This window comes from Lissotriton helveticus, chromosome 4_2, assembly GCF_964261635.1.
Source record: "Lissotriton helveticus chromosome 4_2, aLisHel1.1, whole genome shotgun sequence".
Classification (NCBI taxonomy): Eukaryota; Metazoa; Chordata; class Amphibia; order Caudata; family Salamandridae; genus Lissotriton; species Lissotriton helveticus.
Window position 1 is genome coordinate 135,958,492 of NC_136064.1, and position 20,782 is coordinate 135,979,273.

Consider the following 20,782-nt stretch of genomic DNA (forward strand, 5'->3'; position numbering starts at 1 on the left):
TTAAAAAAGTGCGCAAGGTGCCCGTGCTCATAGTTTACAAAAAGCCGTGGTGTTCAAGGTTCGACTGTGTAGGTAAGGTGCGTTAGTGGCTGGTTAAGGAAAAAGGATAAAGGCGAGTGGAGGAAACGTGACGTTACCGACCATCGCGACCGGGCTGTGGTTGGGGCTCTATGCGGCAAAAGTGAGGTGATAAGGTTGTGGCATAAATCACGTACTTACAAAATGAATATGTGGCACGTCGGATTAAACCAGAAGGCTAAAAAATGAAAACACTACGTTAGTAATGGACTTAACAAAATGTAACCAGCGGGGTATACCGTCGAAAAATGTGGAAGACTTACTTAGATGCGCGAACGCGGCTTTGTGGGGCGAACGCCGGTTTTCGGCATCCAGATTCAAAGATACGGAGAAGAACGTGATGAGGTATATAACGCCTATGCGTTGTGATTGGATGAGCCGAGGTGATGGGAAACTAAAACTGAATGACGGACTGGTGTGGGAGCCATATTAGGCAGGTCAAAGGACAGGTAATAAAATTTTAAAGTGAGCAGTGAAACGGGCCTGCTGTTATGGATCATAAGAAAATGATCCGAAACGGTATTATCAATAAAAGTGAAGAAAAAAAAAAGTGAAAAAAAGTGAGCATGCATGGACGTACTAGAGAGCAAAGTAAAGTCACCACTCAGGGGTGGGTTGTAAGAGTACGAGTAAACAAATGCGTAAACGTGGAAAGAACACATACAAGTACAAATACAGATAACAACTGTTTTTTTAATTTACTTCTAATGTGAGATGCATTTGCAGTTGGTTCTACGCTTTAGTGCCTATCACCATGAAGGATTTACCCCCTTGAGTTTTTAATTTGTAGGTCTGGGCTTCAACAGATTTGCACTCAATGACCTCAGTGCTCTCAGGGTCTTGTGGTGGTTGAATGTGGCTGTGAGATATTTAGGACCTGTGACTTTATAGGCTCTGAAGACCAGCAACAGTGTATTAAACAAGATTCTTTTAAGCATAGGTAGCAATGGAGTCTTTTTCATGCAGCTGATGCAGATCTACGTTTAGGGACCCTTAGCACCACCCTGGTTGCTATGTGTTAGACCACCTGAAGTTCATAAATTAGCTGCTTTGTGCTTGTCACTTTAAAAGCTTTAGCATTTGCCCTCATTATGCAGAGAGTCAGCTATTGCAACAGCTTTTGAGTTGGTTGCACAAGGCCTGAAGACGTATATTTTCCAAAAGCCCTGATGCTTACTCTCATGCTCCCACCTAAATTGTTTCCCTTAAGGCCCCGGACTAGATGACACTGGCCCATTGAAGGAGTCTCTCCAGTACCACCTTGCCCACGACCTTCTGGGTGGAATCTAGTAGGCTTATCGGCCGATAATTAGAGGGGTCCTCCCTCTTGCCTTTTTTAAAAATACTAACAACCTCAGCCCCCTTCCAAGAATCGGGTATTGAGGCACCTTGGTCGATAGCAGCAAGTAATAATTGAATGATCTTCCCCCATTTTGGTAGGTTAGAGCGAAGCAAATCCCCAGGAATGCCATCGGGGCCAGCTGCCTTTTGGGGCACAATGTGGCTTATGGCATATTCAACCTCCTTGACAGTAAAAGAAGATGTAATATTTTCTCTGGGTAGCATTTGGGAACTGCATGGAGCGGGAGTAGCAGCAGCTCCTAGTGGGCAGGAATACAAATTAAAAAAGTGATCAAACCATGCCTGGCCAGTGATGTTGCAAGTGATAAGTTCACTATCAGGCCTATTTCTTGCCCTTATGGTGCTCCAGAAGCGAGCTGCATCCCGCCCAGTACTCGCCTCTCTTAGTGTCTGCCAATACAGATCCACCCACTCCTTTTTGGCGTTTGCAACCACCAGATTGTACTCCTTCCTAGCTTGCTGAATTAGGGGTTGAGAATTCGCCCTGACAGCCTTGATTAGAGCAGACTTCTTCTGCCTACATTTGAATGTGTACCATCCCTGCATCGCCTTGGGTTTCTGACGTCCCATTGCCCTACCCCCTCGTGTTTGTCCCAGAAATAAATTTCCTAATGAATTTATAGTCTCCTGGAACAGCGACGTGACTCTAGAGGGGTCAGAATGCTCTAAGACCGATATCTCCATCTCAGTTAACGATGCTGACAATAATGTTTCTATAGCCGGGACTTTTGCTTCATCTAGAGCAACTTTGCGCCATTTAAGGCGCCTTCCACAGTTAGATGGAAGAATTTCTTGGATGGACTTTTCTTTACATAGAGAAGCAGGGCTATATTGGGTTGGCCACAAATACTTTAGGGTTAAAGACAGCAAATTTTGGTCGCTATCTACAGTAGGTATTACTGCCATATCCTGGACATATTCCCAGAGGGTTATGTCAAGGAGAATATAGTCAATCCTTGACGTATGGTTTGCCCTGTTGTACGTGTGGGCGCCCAGAGGGTCTGACGCAGTTCTACCATTAAGTGCTCTAAGGCCGAACTCCATAGTCATGGCATTCAGCTGGATCGCCCTCTGTGGCCATTTGCGTATTGGTTGAATCGCTAATGTTGGTATTCCTCTCCTAGAATCATCCTCCGCAACATCAAGGATATCTTCTGCCGCTAGGGGCTCAAACGTACAATTGAAATCCCCCGCGATCATAAGTTTTGTGTCGCCGCAGCAATCCCCTAGCACTTTTTCTAGCAGAGCTATTGTGGGGGATAAGGAGCTACCTTTGGTGCCCCTTGCATATACGTTAAATATATCTAGAGATCTCCCGTTGAATAGGCCTTTCAGAGAGATCCGAAGGATATTCAATGAGTTACTATCCTTTTGTTCAATGCTGCAGCCCAGGGAGATGCTCACCCATATAAGGAGCCACCCAGATGGCCTACCCCGCCCCGATGGTGGTAAAACTGCAGGTAAAAAGAACGTTGTGTAGCCAACCCTATGATTTGGTTCCAGGGACCAAGTTTCCTGGAAGATGCAACTGGAGTAAGAGTCCACCAAAGTATTCCACTCAGGCAACTCAATCTTCCTGGCAAGGCCTGCTATATTCCAGCTAATGATCCTCACCATTGGCCTAACGGCCACCACTGTATCCTGGGGGCAAATAGGCTGATCCGACTGGAGTGTTGGGAGTTCATCTACAGAACAAGTTGCGATTAGTGGCAGCGAAACATGTAATAAAGGAGCCTTACTCCGATGGGCTGATCTATCTGATAAGGAGATGGAAGTCCTTAGAAGAGTGGTGTGTGCAACGCTGTCAATCAATAGGGCGCCTCTAATTTGGGGGATATTAACACATTCACCCTCATTGGTTTTGGAGTGACCAATTGCCGCAGCTCGGCTTAATAGCCCAAAACTATCCGGTCGATAGATGGTCTCAGGTTGTACTAGACTTGCAATTTTAGGAGGGTTCCCGACAGAGTTAATTAGGAGCCTAAACCCTTTGGGCCTTCTAGTCTCATCTGGGACCAGCAAGGGGTTCAAATGTAAATGGTTTGTGCGTCAGTACCCAAAATTGCCTCCATAACAGTTGATGCCCCTAGAAAAGGCGGGATTTGGGTAAGTATCGAAATTCCCAGCTTGCCTTCCCCATGGTTGATTTCCAATTCCCTGTCTCAGGTGCCATCTCGATGGCCGGGGATAGAAATAGCTCAGGTCGTGTGTACTAATTCCACCTTCCCCATGCATAGGCTGCTGGCTACAGATACATCATCCGCTCTCATGTCCCTAAAATTAACTAGGATACAATCTCCTTCGCTGTCCTTAGCCCTTGTTCCCACCCAGCTGACTCGTCTAACAAAAATGATATGTCCGTCCAAGGGGTCTGTTATTGTTTATGCAGAATGCTGTTTTGTTCCTAAGTTCAGTGTATGGTTCTGTTTTTCCCTGGGCTAGACAAGGGACTCCAACCAAAACAACTATGTAAGGCATATATTGTGGGGGTAGATTAATGCGAGGAGAGTTGGTTTCTCTTCTATCTGCTCTGTCAGATTTTAGGTATGGATCATTCCTCTGCCTCTCTGGGTTGCTATTATTAGATTTACCCTTCTGCGCCTGTATTGTACCACGAGCCCCCCTGTCCCCTTTAGTCGTCGGTTGATCTCTTGTGTTGCTAGCCTTATTTGATGCTGTGCCTGAGCTTGGGGCAGAACTCAATGGCACAGTTCTCTCTGGGGGTCAGTTCCTCTCGGGGTCCCTAAGGCGCCATGCTGTTTTGGGGGAGCGCTTTTGGCTGCAACTACAGGGGCCACTGGTGGAGTTTGGGTCAGTGCAGCTGTTACGGGGTTAATTTTGGAATGTAGCTTAATTAGGGCCTTTACAGAATAGAAGTTATCCAAGGTTCCCTGCTCAAAACGATCTAATCTGAGTGTAAGCTCTTTTAACCTCTCAACCACTGGTAAAATAAGGGACTTCAAAAGATGCTCAGTATGGGCAATAAGGGCACTATCCCTCTCAGAGTTTGGAGGGCACATTATGCTCTTAGGCAAGACGGTGTTACCACCATCAAGGTTAATGCTTTCTTGGGTATTAGAGGATTTATCCAGTGGGATCTCTATTGTATCACAAGGGCTTGCATCGGCTGATGGACCTAGGTGCTCTGTTGCGTCAGATATGCCCCTAGCTACCTTGCTCTGGATAATCTTACCCTTTGATATACAGTGTTTAGCGGGCACTTTCTTTGGCTTACTCCCCTCCACTAGCCCTTTACTACTTCTTAGAGTTGGACAATCCCTGACTACGTGGTTGCGCTTGCGTCTGGCCAGCTGCCCTTTAGTTGTAATGCTAGGGCTAGGGCTACTAGCACTAAACTGCGAACTTGAGGTTGAATTAATATTGCCAGGCGAGTTAGTGCATCCTGTGAGATTGGAAGCCCCAGTACAAGATATGGAGTCAGCAATGGCCGCATCGTGAAAAATAGGAGGGGTCAGGATTAATCTAGTAATTGGAGTGAAAGCTCCTGGGGACGAGTTTACAACAATGGGGGCTACGTCCTGTGTCCTCGGGGTGTAGCCGCCACCTGGAAGAGCAGAAAAAGATGGTGCCAATATAGAGTCCTGAGAGTTAGTAGAAAGCATGGATACATTGCGAAGCAGTGAGGGGGGGCAGTGCCTGCAGGGAACGAGAGGCGACGCTCCGTGCTCTCAATGGCGTTAACCACCACCCCAATAGTTTGTTGGAGCATTCGATCTATAGCTGTAAGGCTGGGGAGCCCCGGTTTTGCAAGCTCTTTTTGTTTAGGGGCAGGGCATGGGCAGATATTGTGGAGGCACGTCTCACCATTCTTTAACCCTGAAAGTAACAAAATAAGTAACGAGATGAAAAAGTCTAAATGCAAGGGTAGTGCAAACAACAGTTGGCAGTAATTAACGCAAACACTTTGAATGCTAATAAGTAGCGATCGCTATGAATAGCTAGCGGTCAGAAATATTTTCTGACAACTTTAAGAGGGGATTCAGACGCCCCCTGGTTGAGACAATAGACTGGCAAAAACCCAAAGTGCAATTCAAAAAACAAAGAGGTGGAGCCCTGCCCGGCCTCACACGGCCACTAACGGCCAAGAACGGTCCCGCCCTTGTCCCGGGCGTCTTCCGGGACGCTCCCGCGCAGCGGGGGAGGTATGGCAGTAATATAGGTGGAGCCGTGTGGGCGCGGCTTGCTCCTGGCACAGGTGGTGTGAGGGAAAGGTTCCTGGGACTTGGAGTCCGCCTTGGTGTTCCGGCGGGTCTCTACAAGCCCAGGATCGCCGTCTATGCTCCTAGTTGTTCGCCCAAAGTTTGCTGGAAAAGATGGTGGTTTGTGAAGGTACGTCCGTTTTCGTGGTCAAGCAATTCGCCCAGTGACCTCTACGCTGCGGCACCCCAATAGTAATCATACAACAATTACAATAGTAACTGAAAAGTAATTGCAACTGTTGACTTACCTGTAACCAAACCAATTGCATTCTACTGCATTTCAACTGTATTCAACTGCACTATTCTTGCAAAGTAATACTTTGCTTACCTGTACCAGGCCTGGCTTGGTTCTAGAGATAAAATACAACTAAATAACATTTTTATACAAACAAATTAGTCAGAGTTCAGTCTTTGAGTGTGTGACATCATTTCTTGCCCGGGTGTGTATAATAAATTCTTAACACTACCCTCTGATAAAGCCTTACTGCTCGCCCACACTACCACAAATAGTGAGTAAGGTATTCTCTTCTTTTACCTCTGCTTACCGTTGGGGTTCCACTGGACTCTGTGCACACTAAGCCTTACTTTGAAATAGTATATCCGCTTTGCCGTGGTGGACATTCCGCTGGGGTGTGGCTGAATCCGACGCGTGCGCAGATCGGACGGCCCCCGGCCATTTCCATGCATCGAAAAGGCTATACAGAGCCATCTCCCTACTGGAGGATGTTCTCAACTTCTAGAATTCTATGCCGCTGTTGCTAATTGGATACATTCTAACTGTCTTAAGTTGAATGCCAATAAAACAGACATTCGCCTGCTGGAGAAACACTCTCAGACTTCGGGTGACCAGTGGTGGCCGAGGGTGTTAGGGCCTCCTCCTGAGCTGAAATCTGCTGTAAATAATGTGGCTTTCTGGGTTCATTATGCACTATCGTTTGAGTCACAAGTCAAGGCACTGTTGGGAACATGTTTTGGTGCTCTCAGAAGCCTTATATATATAATTGGCTTTTTCCAATACCAAGATTCAGCAAATGAGGCCACACGCTCTAATCCTCTCGCAACTTGACTATTGTAACTTTCTTTATATGGGCACCACCAGGTTTGGAAAAACCTTAGCTTCAGATTGTTCAGAATGTGGCTGCAAGACTACTTTTTCACTGGCCTAAATGTTGTCCTGTCTCTAAGTTGCTTTGTAAACTTTATTCGCTTCGGATAGAGAAACCTATTCAGTTTAAAGCCTGCTGTGTAGCTCATCGGATGATTTAGAAGCAGGAGGCAACTGGCTTGGCAACCCTGGTGCAGCTGCTCGTGCCTACGAGGGCTCTCCACTCTGCTGACCTGAATTTGTCTCTTACACCTCCTACCAAAAGAGTCAGGAAGAGAAGTCTCTCTTCCCAAGAGATGGCTCCAGGTTCAAGGACTAACCTGCCTTTCCATCTATGGAATACTCAGAACCCTCTTTGTTTTAGAAAGCATCTGAAGACCTGGCCGTTTGCAGCATACATCGCTTCTGTGTTGGCTCTCTGTTGTATCACCTTGGCGGCTGATTGCACTGGGAAGCCCCGTTTCTAGGGCAGCTATGCGCTTTATGAGTCTTCATTACATCATCTAACAGTTCTCATTTTGACTGTTACTTTGCAGACTTTAGACTTTGTGAAGATTACAGGAAATGTCACCATGCCAAAGAGTGTAACTGAGGACGGCAGCCTCGCTGTCCACGTTCCACATTACAAGGCCGTGCACGGCAGATAATACCTGTCAGTCACTTGCCATTCATTTGCCACTGGCAACGCTCATGCTCTCTGAGCTCCGAATGGCTTGGATATCGCATGCTGCAGACGCATATTTTAGAATATGTTACTAATCAGTAGGCATGATAAAGAGCCTCACATGGAACTCAGCAGAGAGAGAAGAGCATAACAAGTTGCGATTGAATAAACAGAAGTAATTAGATTTTTGGGAGGTTTCTCTTTGTAGATGAGATGAAGGGCGCTGTGTGTACATTGACTTGTATATGAGCGCTTTCCCCTGCTTTTGACTTGTTTTCACTGCTTTCTCTTTCCTCTTCCCTGTTTTTCTGGATACTTTCTCCTGTTTTTGCCTTTTTTTTACTCCTTTTGCCTTCCTCTCCCGCTTTTATATGAGTGTCTTCTCCTGCTTTTGCCTTGTTTTTCCCTGCTTTCTTCGTGAAGCAGCTAGCAACGCCAGCGCCGTGGGATCCTCATGGGTGATATGCAGTGCTTATGAATCTTGATTGATGTGTGGTTGACGACACGCCTCCCATGTGTTTCAGAAGATTGGACATGGTTAGCGGTGCCCCTTTGTCTTTGAAGACAGTTACACAAGTGGCAGCAGGAGCAGGGGTAAGGCTTTAGAGGTCACGTGACTTGGACAGGACCCGTATTCAGTGCTCCACAGGTAGGACTGCCAGAAGTAGCTCAAAAAAGAGGTAATGCCTGGGAAGTTTGTGATTTTCTCAGTAATGAATGCCCAAAGAGTTCTCACTAACTTTGATTGTTTTATTAGAGCATCAGTTTTATAGACTGATGTCACAGAATGTGCAGCTGACACGTGTTTCACCAAAAGTGTCTGGCATGCCTAATGCTTTCTCAAGGCTGATCACCATACGCACATGAGCCATTATACACAAAAACCTGCACAACCAAGACATTCACATAAGGATGGCGAGCACAACTTTTTTTGCGGTTAACTAACCCAAAACACAAAGAAAACATATAAAAATAACGTAAAACAAGTAAAATTGAAAAGCGTAATAAAGAAAAGGTAAAGGAAGAGGACAAGACAAGGTAACAGTGAAATGGAAAAGAAAGGGTGCAGGGAAGGAGAAAAGTAAAGGTTGCAAGTTCTTGTTCAGTCACATGAGAGTTGCTAAACAGACAAGTTGTGCTTAATAATGCCGTGTTTTGGTTGTATGAAAGAGGCACACATGGCTAACCCATGTGTGCCTCTATCATGCAGCCCAAACCATGAAAGCGTCTTTACCACGCATGCCTTTACCACGCATGCTTTTACCACGCATGCCTTTACCACGCATGCTTTTACCACGCATGCCTTTACCACGCATGCTTTTACCACGCATGCCTTTACCACGCATGCTTTTACCACGCATGCCTTTACCACGCATGCCTTTACCACGCATGCTTTTACCACGCATGCCTTTACCACGCATGCTTTTACCACGCATGCCTTTACCACGCATGCTTTTACCACGCATGCCTTTACCACGCATGCTTTTACCACGCATGCTTTTACCACGCATGCCTTTAGCACGCATGCCTTTACCACGCATGCTTTTACCACGCATGCCTTTACCACGTATGCCTTTACCACGCATGCCTTTACCACGCATGCTTTTACCACGCATGCCTTTACCACGCATGCTTTTACCACGCATGCCTTTACCACGCATGCTTTTACCACGCATGCTTTTACCACGCATGCCTTTACCACGCATGCCTTTACCACGCATGCTTTTACCACGCATGCCTTTACCACGTATGCCTTTACCACGCATGCCTTTACCACGCATGCCTTTACCACGCATGCCTTTACCATGCATGCCTTTACCACGCATGCCTTTACCACGCATGCTTTTACCACGCATGCCTTTACCACGCATGCCTTTACCACGCATGCCTTTACCACGCATGCTTTTACCACGCATGCCTTTACCACGTATGCCTTTACCACGCATGCCTTTACCACGCATGCCTTTACCACGCATGCCTTTACCACGCATGCCTTTACCACGCATGCTTTTACCACGCATGCCTTTACCACGTATGCCTTTACCACGCATGCCTTTACCACGCATGCCTTTACCACGCATGCCTTTACCACGCATGCTTTTACCACGCATGCCTTTACCACGCATGCTTTTACCACGCATGCCTTTACCACGTATGCCTTTACCACGCATTTTCGTTGTAAAGGCATCAATGGTAAGCAGGTATGCATGGCTAAGGTCACTACTCATCTCACCCCCTCACCCCTTCACCATAATCCCTAAAATTTAAAATCCCTACCTCGCCCCTGAGGCCTAGATTCTGCCCTGCCCTTAAATCTTCCCCATCCCCTCCCCCTGCCTTGAGGCCTGAAACCATGACCCTTACCACATTCTACCCCAACCACCTTGCTTGCTCTGTCTCTAAAAGTATCCCCAACCCCTCTCACTGCCCTGTGACCTAAAACCCGCCTCCTAATCCCAGCCCTTAAAACTACCTTGACGCACTTCCCCCAACTTGAGACCTAAGAAGAGGTGTGGTCGTGCGGCCAGGGCGACTGACTCCGGAATCTGGGGATCACCGTTCGATCCCCGGCACCAGCGGCAGCTGAGCCCAGCACCATGTGACTCTGGGCAATAGCTTGCTTAATCTTCCCGACGGCCCCCAGCGCCTAGAGACCCTTACGGGTGACTGTGCGCTTTACAAATGTGGATTATTTTAATATCCTCCCCCTTTCCAGTACTACCCCACCCCTTCCACTGTCCTGAGACCTGAAACTCTGCCTCCAATTAAAAAAAACGACCCTGATTCCCAGGCCCTGAGCCCTAAACTCTCCACTTCTAAAAGTTCCCCCCCAAACCAACCACTAAAAAGCATCCCCCCAAAATCGGCCCCAGCCCCACTTACCTGTCGGTGTCCGGAGCTTCCTGTTTCAAGACTTCCCGGCCCATCCTGAACACTAAAGTCTATCTGCCTTAACCACGGACATGGGTGGTTTAAGACGGGTGCGTTGTTCCGGCGCGCGTGGTTCCGCCTGTGTTGTCCTGGCCCTTCCACTGTGTTTATGGTTTATTATTCATGAAGAGAAAAACAATTGTCATTTTATTTTAAAATTGAGAACCAAAAATAAGTCTATTTCCAGGAGGGAAAGCAGTTGATAGTTAAACTAGTTAAACCAGTTTTAGGGGGAAACATGAGAAAACCGAAGTGTGAGGAGAGTGGGATAAGTAATTTTACTGTGGAGAAAAGAGGAGAAGAAAGTGACTCACCAAAGATGAGAGTGGATAGAGAACACCAGATGGAGAAAGAACCCATCCAGGGACCAGGAAAACAAGGGTTACCACCTCCACCGAGAGATCAAAGAACAGGGTTCAAGCATAAAATGATGAAGGAAGCAAAATTGTAAAATACAAAACCGAGTTAAAAGTCGGGAAAATCACCTAAGCATAAATCATTGGCAAATTTCTCGTGTACATTGCCAGAAAATAACAATGTTTTTTTACTTTGGTTTTTTGGTATGCATGTGAATGATGATATTTGCATAGCGCTATTGCCTTTCGGATAACCTCGCGGCGCTGGAGACACAGAAAATGGTAAATAGGTTATGAGGGATGGGAGGAGACCAGAGTAATATGCAGGCTGGAAAAACAAGCATTTGCAATGCAAATTGGTCTTGCATTTGTGAGAGTTAGAGTTATTGGGTTGGTAAATGACAATGTCTTTTACCTATCAAAGGAATGAAAGAGGAAAGAAAATGGAAACAGAAAGAATGCATTGCTAGAGAAAGGAGACAAATGAAATGGAGACGGAACGAATCTGAGGAAAGGGGAAAACTGGGGTGAAAAGAAAAGATAGGGGAAAATGGAAACATTACAATAAAGATAGAACAATCAAATAGAAAAGTAAAGAAAGAAAAATTAATAAAAATGTACTAATGAAGAAAGCAGGAAATAGAGACAAACAGGAAAAGAAAATAACAAATGAAAGCAGACCAACCAGAAAAAAGCAATATTGATGACATTGAGCAGAAAGGCGTGGATTCCCCATCCATGTTTCGAATCCCCCCCCCCCTCACAGATCAAATTTGAGTTGTACTAAGATTCCCAAACAAAGGCTGGCGGATAGCTGACCTGTAGATGGATAAGGATGGGCGGAGGTCTCTAGGGAGGCTCGTATGTTGCTATAGTTGGAAGCCACTGCCTACCGCCTGCGTGGGAAGGAGGTGTACTCATTTCCGGTGTTTGCATCAGAGCCCCCCCATGGCTCTCCTGCAACAACACAAATGCCTCCATGGTCCCACTCCAAAACAACTAAAAGTTGGGTGTTCTCCGTCTACAGAAACGGGTGTGGCCGTGATGAGCTCAGCTCGGCATGAGCACAGCGCCACTGTGTTCTCCATCTTGGTTGCTTGCTTCTCATGGTGTACCGCTGCTTCTAACTGGGAGTCTACCCGCCAGTTGGACCTCACCCCCCGACCCCCCGGCATGACTCGTGTGACCCAAGTATGAGTCGGCTTCCAAGGCTGCTCAAATGCACAGTTTGCAGGTTAAGGACTTCAATAAACGGAAGACCATATTTGCTTTCTGAAAAATTTATTCATTTAACAACCTTCTATCTAGCTGTTTCCCATCGATTTTGGTTTATTTATCACCCATCTTTTTCCAAAGAAAGGCTCTAATAAACAACCTTTACATAACAGGAAATATGAAAGTACCATGAATCTATGCACAATTAAACTCTGAGTATTTCCATCGTGTCCTATCTGCATCTATCGTATTTCTCATTTTGCAGAAAATCAGTGTATGAAACTGTCTTGAAGTTAAAACTCGCATACAGGACCTGATTTCCAACTGTGAAGGCCACTTTGAGTTTCATAGTTGGTTTGGAAGGTAAAAACCTTTAAGCAGTAGTAGTGCCTCATGGTAAGAATCGTTGTAAATTCTGTGGGAAGAACAGAAATGGCAAAAAGAGTTTTCCCTCCAAACCCCGTCACTAATCTTTAATTCAATAAGCGTGAAGTTCCAAGCAATATTCAAAATTATTACATTCTGAAATAAGGCAGAAATTCCCATTAGCATTCGCTTCTCTCCCTCAAATAGGAGTACATATATTGAAAGATCAAAGATATTTATTTTTCAAAACTAAAAGAAAAGGTCAGTGTGCAGTTTTCAGTGGGAAACAACCGTTACAACGCATGCTTTCACCCTGTATGCCATTACAATGAAAATGCCTTTCTGTAAGGGGTATAAGGTGTTGGATTTAATTCCTTACTGTTGCACAGACTGGAGTTGGAATAGTAAATTATACTATTCCAGACTCCAGAGCACCCCCGTCAGCAAGTTGGGGTAAAAAGTTGCGTTGTAACGGCATGCGGGGCAAAAGCATGCGTTGTAACGTCATACAACCGTTTTCAGGTCCTAGACGTTCAGAAAACATTGGTACAGATACTGATATTTATAAGACTGAACTGTTTCTGATTATTCGCTAGCTTTTCATGGTGTTATATTATTTCCTAGATAAATTGCTGATTCCAAAGACAAGCAAAAGGCAGCATTAGGCCATCTCAAACTTTGGAGGCCCCTGGGTCAAACTCAGAGCAAATACTTTAGATGATGCTTCCAATGATTTCAACTTGAATATCTTTTTATACTTCTTTGTAGTAAATATTTAGCATTGTAGGTGTTCTGCAGATGAAATATGCTTCCCTCCTGTAATAATATAAGCGATAATGTACCCCCCGCTGTACATCATAAGGAGATTGTAAGTCACCAAGGAGATAACCCCATGAAGCCCATGGGCGTACGAGCGCTCTACAAATTGATTTTAACATAACATAAAGGAACAAGGTGGAAGGTGGACGGCTGAATCCCTTCGTAAGGTTACGGAACTGCGAGGTGGCTTGCAATAGCCTTATCATGTCTGCCAGGGGTCATTTCATCCCGTGTAATCCATGGTCACACCATCGCCTTCCCCACAAACCACTCAAAACCATGGTGCGAAGCTCTTCCATGTGAATGAGTGAGCATGTTTGCAAATATGTACAATAAAAATAAAATCTCTAGTGCAAAACTAAACACATCACAAACCTGTTAGGATATTTGTGGCATACAAATATTAGGAACAGTTCAATACAAGTCATGTTAAAAAAACCTGCAGTAGCTCAGGGTGTGTAGAAACATGCAGAAAGATTCTAGCTTTTCTCTATCTAAGGAGTGCTAAAAAATATATTTTCTCTGCTTGTCATTGTAAGCCTTTAATCCCTTGGCCGTGGGGTTAGTTACCCCGCCGTGCTGGGGTGCGGGAGGCGCGCACAGCGCCCCGGTGCTCATGACGAGCTTGGCTCGTCATGCAGCACGGTGGCGCTGTGCTCATGACAAGCTGAGCTCGTCATGACCACGCCCGTTTCTTTAGAACGCTCAGCACAGCAGGGGAATTATCCCTGCGTGTGAGCGCCGGGCGGGTCATGACGAGCTGGGCTCGTCATGAGCATGGGAGGGGTTAAAATAGAGCAGAAGAAAGCCCGAAGACAAAAAGGACACACTTTCCTAACAAAAAACATAAGCCAGCAAGCAAAATGTCATTTCAGTAACGTCATCAAAGAACACACACTAACTCTGAATTGCAAGCTAGCCATCATGTGGCTTCTGCAGCCTAAAAACGAACTACATCAGCATTATGAGGATACCCAAATGAGGTAAATTAATCTCCTCCAAAATGCCAAGGCCCTGACGGACAGTCTATGCTAGCAATCGAGAGCAATCAAGAATCAATGAAACTAAAGTCTGCTCTCTGTACTATTGTTTAAAATGAGGACTCCATAAAAGCTAAGCTCGCTGTAGCGAGACTTTAAAAAAGACAAACTATACTTGTCTGATTGGCTATTCAAACAATGCAATATGTTGACAAAACTACTGGAGGCATGACAAAACTACTGGAGGCATGACACAACTTCAGACCACTTGAGAGGCAGGAACATGTCTGGTAGGACTCAGTTCAAGAGTCCATATGGCCACTGACTATCTGTAGAACACAGACCACAAACTGAAGTTCATCCTGTGGTTTTAAATATTGTCTATTATGAATGATTCCACTCATTCATAGCTCGCAGTGGACTGATGCCATGATTGAGGGCAAGGTGGAGCATGCAGGGCCCCTTACCTAGAAGGTCAGTCCTGACTGAAGGTAGCACACACACACTTGGGCCCACTTGACAATCAAGCTCAATCCTACCCCACTCTGAATGTCGAGGAGCCGAGCCACCTCAGATGATGAACTAACCTGGACCGGGTGTCTAAGGGGTCCACCCATCTCTCTGCAGCAGTCATGTGACTAAAGGAGCTCTGAGTGACATAGCATCACAGACAGAAGGTTTCACAATGACTAAAGAGGTGGCTGAAGTGACATTCTTGGAGCATTCACTCAGTGAAGGGACATACCATCAGCACCTTCTCAGAGTCCATTTCCTATTGCTTTGGATGTGTGTGCGCGCACTCGGGTCATTGGCACGCTGCTGTATCATTAACTCTTCACCCACAAAAGGTGAGGGTTTTCAGATGCATGTCCTGCCAGGGTATCCTCCCACTGCGATGCTGCTGGCTCCAAATCTGCTCATTTGTTTTCAAAAAAGGGTAATTTAAGTGATATGTAAAAACATATTTTACTTCAGTGTCCACAACAAACCAACAGCCCTAAAAAATATGCATTACAACCCGCCAATCTAAGGGAAGTGCAGGTTCGCCTTTAACTTACCCTGTCCATCTAGGACCACCACCAGCTCGTTTTATACGAAGCACACAAGAGAATACTTTGTGACTCAAGACACTGTCATGGATCAAAAAACAAACGTTGTAAACATCAAAGAGGAAATGTTCGCCGAGAGGGACCTCAGCTGAGAAGGAGGAATAGTCTCTCTAAACGTCATGGAAGTTTCTTACTCAATAAGTCAATCTTGCCCAATCAAGTAGTACCCCCACTTAAACTAGAGATCAATAGTCAAGGCAATGACAGCATTGGAAAGTACAAGGATCATCAAACCAATAATGTATCTAGCTGCAGATCATCAGTGTCATGCAAATTTGGAAGTTTCCAAGTATGAAGCTGGTCCAATAAACACAGCTTCTGGTCGGCAGGGAAACCCATCTGAAGCTTCTCAGGATGTGGAATAGCATAGTGCTGCACACAAACCTGCTAATTGGCCAAAAAGCTGCGAAATTCGATGGAGTGAGCCGCAAGCCGGTGATAATTCCAACCCGGCCGGGTCTAAATCAAATCGCAGCTTTTTCAGCCCTGAAGAAGTCACGGAATTACTCCCATAGGTGACGAAACCCATGTTGGCTGGTTGTTCTTTTGTGGTTACATTGATTAAATACAATTTCAAATCATCATTCTGGTGTGGACCACATATTCTGTTCTTGACAGTGGATATCCATTGACTATACCTGTACCCCAACTACGTGTGCCCGTGACATTGTTTCTCATTGTTTTATGTACACACCCTTTTTAGGTCGAGCCTAGCATTGCAGCGCATGCACTGCTCGATTTGCGAGGCATGTAGTATTCAGTATAGTGCTGAAGCTTTGTTGAAGCTCTGCCCATCTTTTTCATTGGCTCAGGTCCTAAATGCTGCCTTCCGATTGGTTTTAGGCTTGTTAGTCCCTCCTCATGATGAGCATGTTGTCATTTGTATCCATCCAAGGCTACTGGCCCCTTTACTTCAACTGTTGCACAGTATGTTTTTAGGTCTCGCTGAGTCAGCACATGCGCTGTCAGCGAGACATTTAGTGTGTGGTTTTCTAAGTGCTACCTTGGCTGGCCCCAAGCGTGCGGTTACGCGCACAATGACGAGCTGTGTACGTTTTTTAAGAGCATTTCTTCACTAAGTAGGCTTGTTTCCCTATATTACAATGGCAGCAAATCACACAAGATGAATAATGTATCCACAACCTAGCCATATTGTACAGCGTAGATAATGGTTAGTTTCGTAACTGTGGTTGCATCCTATCACTGACTCTTTTTAAATACGTGCAAGCTCACTGCACTGATACGGCCACAGATCGGCAAAGAAATAAAGGCCCCTTGCAATTAATCATCTTCCTAACCGAGCACCCAGTAATTTTTAGTGCCGCAATAAGTCCAAGCGAAATCTAATAAGTCTGTACCACAAATCCGAAGTATGTAATTTTTATTTAATTTTCACACACACAGAGGTCTCTCTTCACTTTCTACCCCTTGCGGGTACCGATCACCGGATCGACCGGTGTCATAGGGATCTACACACAAGCCTGCCGGTTCTTCATGGAGAAAGGTGGAAAAATCCTGCATAAAACAGAGGTCATTGTAAACGATCGGTGTCATCGCACCGAGTGCCAAATCAAGCGGCCAGACTGCAGCTGACTCACGCGGCTTCTGCAGAAGACACGGAGATCCATCCGGTCATTAAAACATTCTGGTAAAACCCAGTCCATGAGCAGGCACTCCCACTCCTCACTCCCCCCTCCCTTATTTTAATCAATAGAGACCAACCCTCCATTTCCCTTCACTCCGCAGGTACCCACAGTGCGCAGTCACTGTACCCAGTACTTCTAAGGGATTAACAGCACTGCGACGGCTGTAGCGGGTTAATTGAAGAGCCTGTTGGCCTTAACACATCCTGAAGTGCCTGCCTTGCCTCATGCTGAGGTAAATATTTCAACAACCACATGTATTACACATCCAGTAATAACACATTGCAATTATTGACTATTTGCCTTTTCTTATCCCGTCATGGAAGAACCCGGCTGGGTCCTCATTTGAGTTATTACCTTCACTTTTTTTCACGGTGGCACATCACTTTCACCAAGGCTGCGCCAATCATAATCCAGGTAACCCCTTCATTTTTAAGTCCTTTTCAATAATTTCTTGCATCTGTGCCGGTACATGGGCCTTATGCTTTCCTTAATTTATTTTAGATGTCCCTATATCGTTAGTCCTGAAGAGACCCCACATTGATACAAGGGTCATAACGCCGTCGACAAGCACAAAGAACGGACCATTACATAGCGTGTATCACTGTGTACCTATGCTGTTGAAAAAGTGTATATGAATGGTCGTTTCTTAGAATTCATGGAAACCGCGTATATAACTATTCACCTTGTATATTTACATTTTTGGTTCCATTTTTCACTTGGGGACACAATGCACAAATATTTGCGCTATTGACTAAAAAGAAGTGTACACATATTCTTTTGTTTTCTATACAATATGCTGTACAGAATCGACTGTGTGGATGGTTTCTTGTCCTCTGACATTGCTGCACCCTTCATATTGTGATTGTGCATATATATTGCTTAAATCAGTTTCATTAGTCCACAGGAACCGCTGTTTCCTTATAAATACCTAGCACCCTGGTTGTGTTGTGAGTAGGGTTCCCCTGTTTTTCCCCTTGACAATGACGAGCAGAGGCGCCATATGGCTTTCCTATCTCGTCTGGGTGCGCGTACATCACACACCACTTGCCAGCCTGCTTTTGCCGTTGCGCGCACACCACTTGCGTGTTTTTTTTATTTTATTTTTGCTCGCGAGCGTGCGCACACAACTCCCGGTGGCGCCGCATGTTTTCTTTACCTACAGACCTTCCATGATTGTTTCCTTACCCCATAATCAGCCTTGTCTTCATAAATAAATGCCACTTCTGCTTGTTTAAAGAGTTATTTTCTCGTTTGTTGTCTTGGTGGTGTTAGGTCAATACATCTAGTGTCGGTTCTGACACAGGTACTTTGGACCCAGGAGACTGGGATCTTAGAAGTGTTGGCACATAGGACAGTACAGAATACACCCTCATCCTCTAACAACTACGGGCCTCATTTATGAGGCCTTGCATCAGTTTTGCGCTTCCGATGCGTCACTTTTTGTGACACACCGGCGGCGTAAAACATGCCTCCTGTTACGCACTATTTACAAAGTGACGCATCTAACCAGATGCGTCACTTTGTAGACCCCGGTGCTACATTATACCTGCGTCAGGTGTAATGTATGCAGGGGTGTTGTTCCCCGGCAAAAAGCCTCGTAGAAGTGACGCAGTGAAATCTATGAGACTTCACTGCGTCACTTCTAGGACGCCGTTGCGTCAATATCTTGCGCCTGCCTCACAGCGGGCGTAAGACTGATGCGGGCACTTTCACATGGGACTTGCCCCATGTGAAAGGATGCATTGCTGGAGTTGAGTCACTTTTGTGACACACTCCAGCAATGTGTCACTTTTGCGCCATACAGATACGTCAGAAATACTGACGTATCTGTAACTCCTCGCGACATGATGCGTCATACACTAAATATGACGCATCTGGTATGTCGCAGGGAGGGCGCACTGAGAAATGACGCATCGCTGCTTTCACACAGCGAGGCGTCATTTCTCGTAAATGACGCCCTACATTTCAAAGACACTACATTCCAATCACTAAAGGACCAGCACAATCAGGCACCTTCCTGGTCAATGGTTTGCCAGGTATCTCTATCCCACCCATACAGTTCCCTTCTCAGGCAACAGTATTTGTTGTGATTGCTTTACGCTACAGTTCACGCTCAGTTTGTTTTGCTACTTTCCCTCTGGAACGGTTTCTTTGGTCCTCTAGTTTCCTTACCCTCTGTTTATAGTTCCTGCCTTGTTACTTTCTTGTCAATGTGTCGCCTCCTCTCTCTCGGTGCAGCATGGGCTTTCCTCCTTCGGCTCCTGTGCGGGGTCTGTGGTTGGCTGAGGGCTAGTTACAGTAAGCCAGGGGTGCCCAAACCTGTCCTGGCGGGCCGTATCCATGCCAGATTTTTGGGATATCCCCATCTGGTGATCACGGTTCGATCCCCGGCGCCGGCGGCAGATCAGAGTGCCCAGGACGGGGTCCATGTGACCTGGGCAGTCCTATCCCCTAGGTGTACGTGGTTGTCCGACATGTCGGTCGTATTTGCTTTTACGTACCGGATCGGAATCGGCCCCCATAAAATCGTACGTAAAGTATATAGCAAATCAACCTGAAATCTGCTGGGTCAGAAAGGGCTCGATTCCGATCCGTGTCGGAAGGTTAGGAGTCCGTACGAATTTGTCGGGACGGCATGGCAGAGTGCCCGGGATGGGCTCCATGGCTCTTGGGCAGTCGTCCCCCGGGCGTCCGGGGCTCCATCCAGGCCGACGGCATGGCAGAGTGCCCGGGACGGGCTCCATGCGTCCCGGGCATTCGTCCCCCGGGCGTCCGGGGCTCCATCCAGGCCGGCGGCAAGGCAGTGTGCCCGGGTCGGGCTCCATGCGTCCCGGGCATTCGTCCCCCGGGCGCCTGAAACTGCTGGGTCAGAGAGGGCTCGATTCCGATCCGTGTCGTAAGGTTAGGAGTCCGTACGAATTTGTCGGGACGGCATGGCAGAGTGCCCGGGACGGGCTCCATGCGTCCCGGGCATTCGTCCCCCGGGCGTCCGGGGCTACATCCAGGCTGACGGTATGGCAGAGTGCCCGGGTCGGGCTCCATGGTTTTCACGGTGGTCCTCCCCTGGGTGTCAGGGGGCTCCTGGCCGACGGCATGGAAAAGTACCCAGGACGGGCTCCATGCGTCCCGGGCATTTGTCCCCCGGGCGTCCGGGGCTCCATCCAGGCCGACGGCATGGCAGAGTGCCCGGGTCGGGCTCCATGGCTTTCACGGTGGTCCTCCCCTGGGTGTCTGGGGGCTCCAGGCCGAAGGCATGGAAAAGTGCCCAGGACGGGCTCCATGGGTCCCGGGCACGGGCACGGGGACGGGGACAGGGTCGGGAGAGTCCAGGCGGCTTCACTTCCGTGTCCAGCCATCTGATCGCCCAGATTCCCTCGGCCATCTGGTCGCCCGGATCCCCTCGGGCATCTGGTCGCCCGCAACGCTTTCCTATGGGGCGACCAGATGGCCGAACTTCCCTGGAAGTCCCGATGAGGTGCCATTCGCCGCCCGGATCCCAGCGAGGGCTCCAGGAGGTTGGGTACATTCGCGCCTTGGGTCCCCTCTGTCACCTCGCGTGCACAGATTACAAGAAAAGGGGGTAATTTTCCTCCGGATTACTAGGGAGAAGGGTACGCCCGGACACCCCTCCGAGGCTGGTGGTTCTCTGCCATGGGGACCAGATGGGCTATGCCTGGGCAACACCTCCCTAGGCCACCCGGGGCTTCCTTCCTCCAGGCCAACTGCATGTCAAATTGCCCAGGACGGGCTCCATGGCTCCTGGGCAGTCGTCCCCCGGGCGTCCGGGGCTCCATCCAGGCTGACGGCATTGAAAAGTGCCCAGGACGGGCTCCATGCGTCCCGGGCATTCGTCCCCTGGGCGTCCGGGGCTCCATCTAGGCTGACGGTATGGCAGAGTGCCCGGGTCGGGCTCCATGGTTTTCACGGTGGT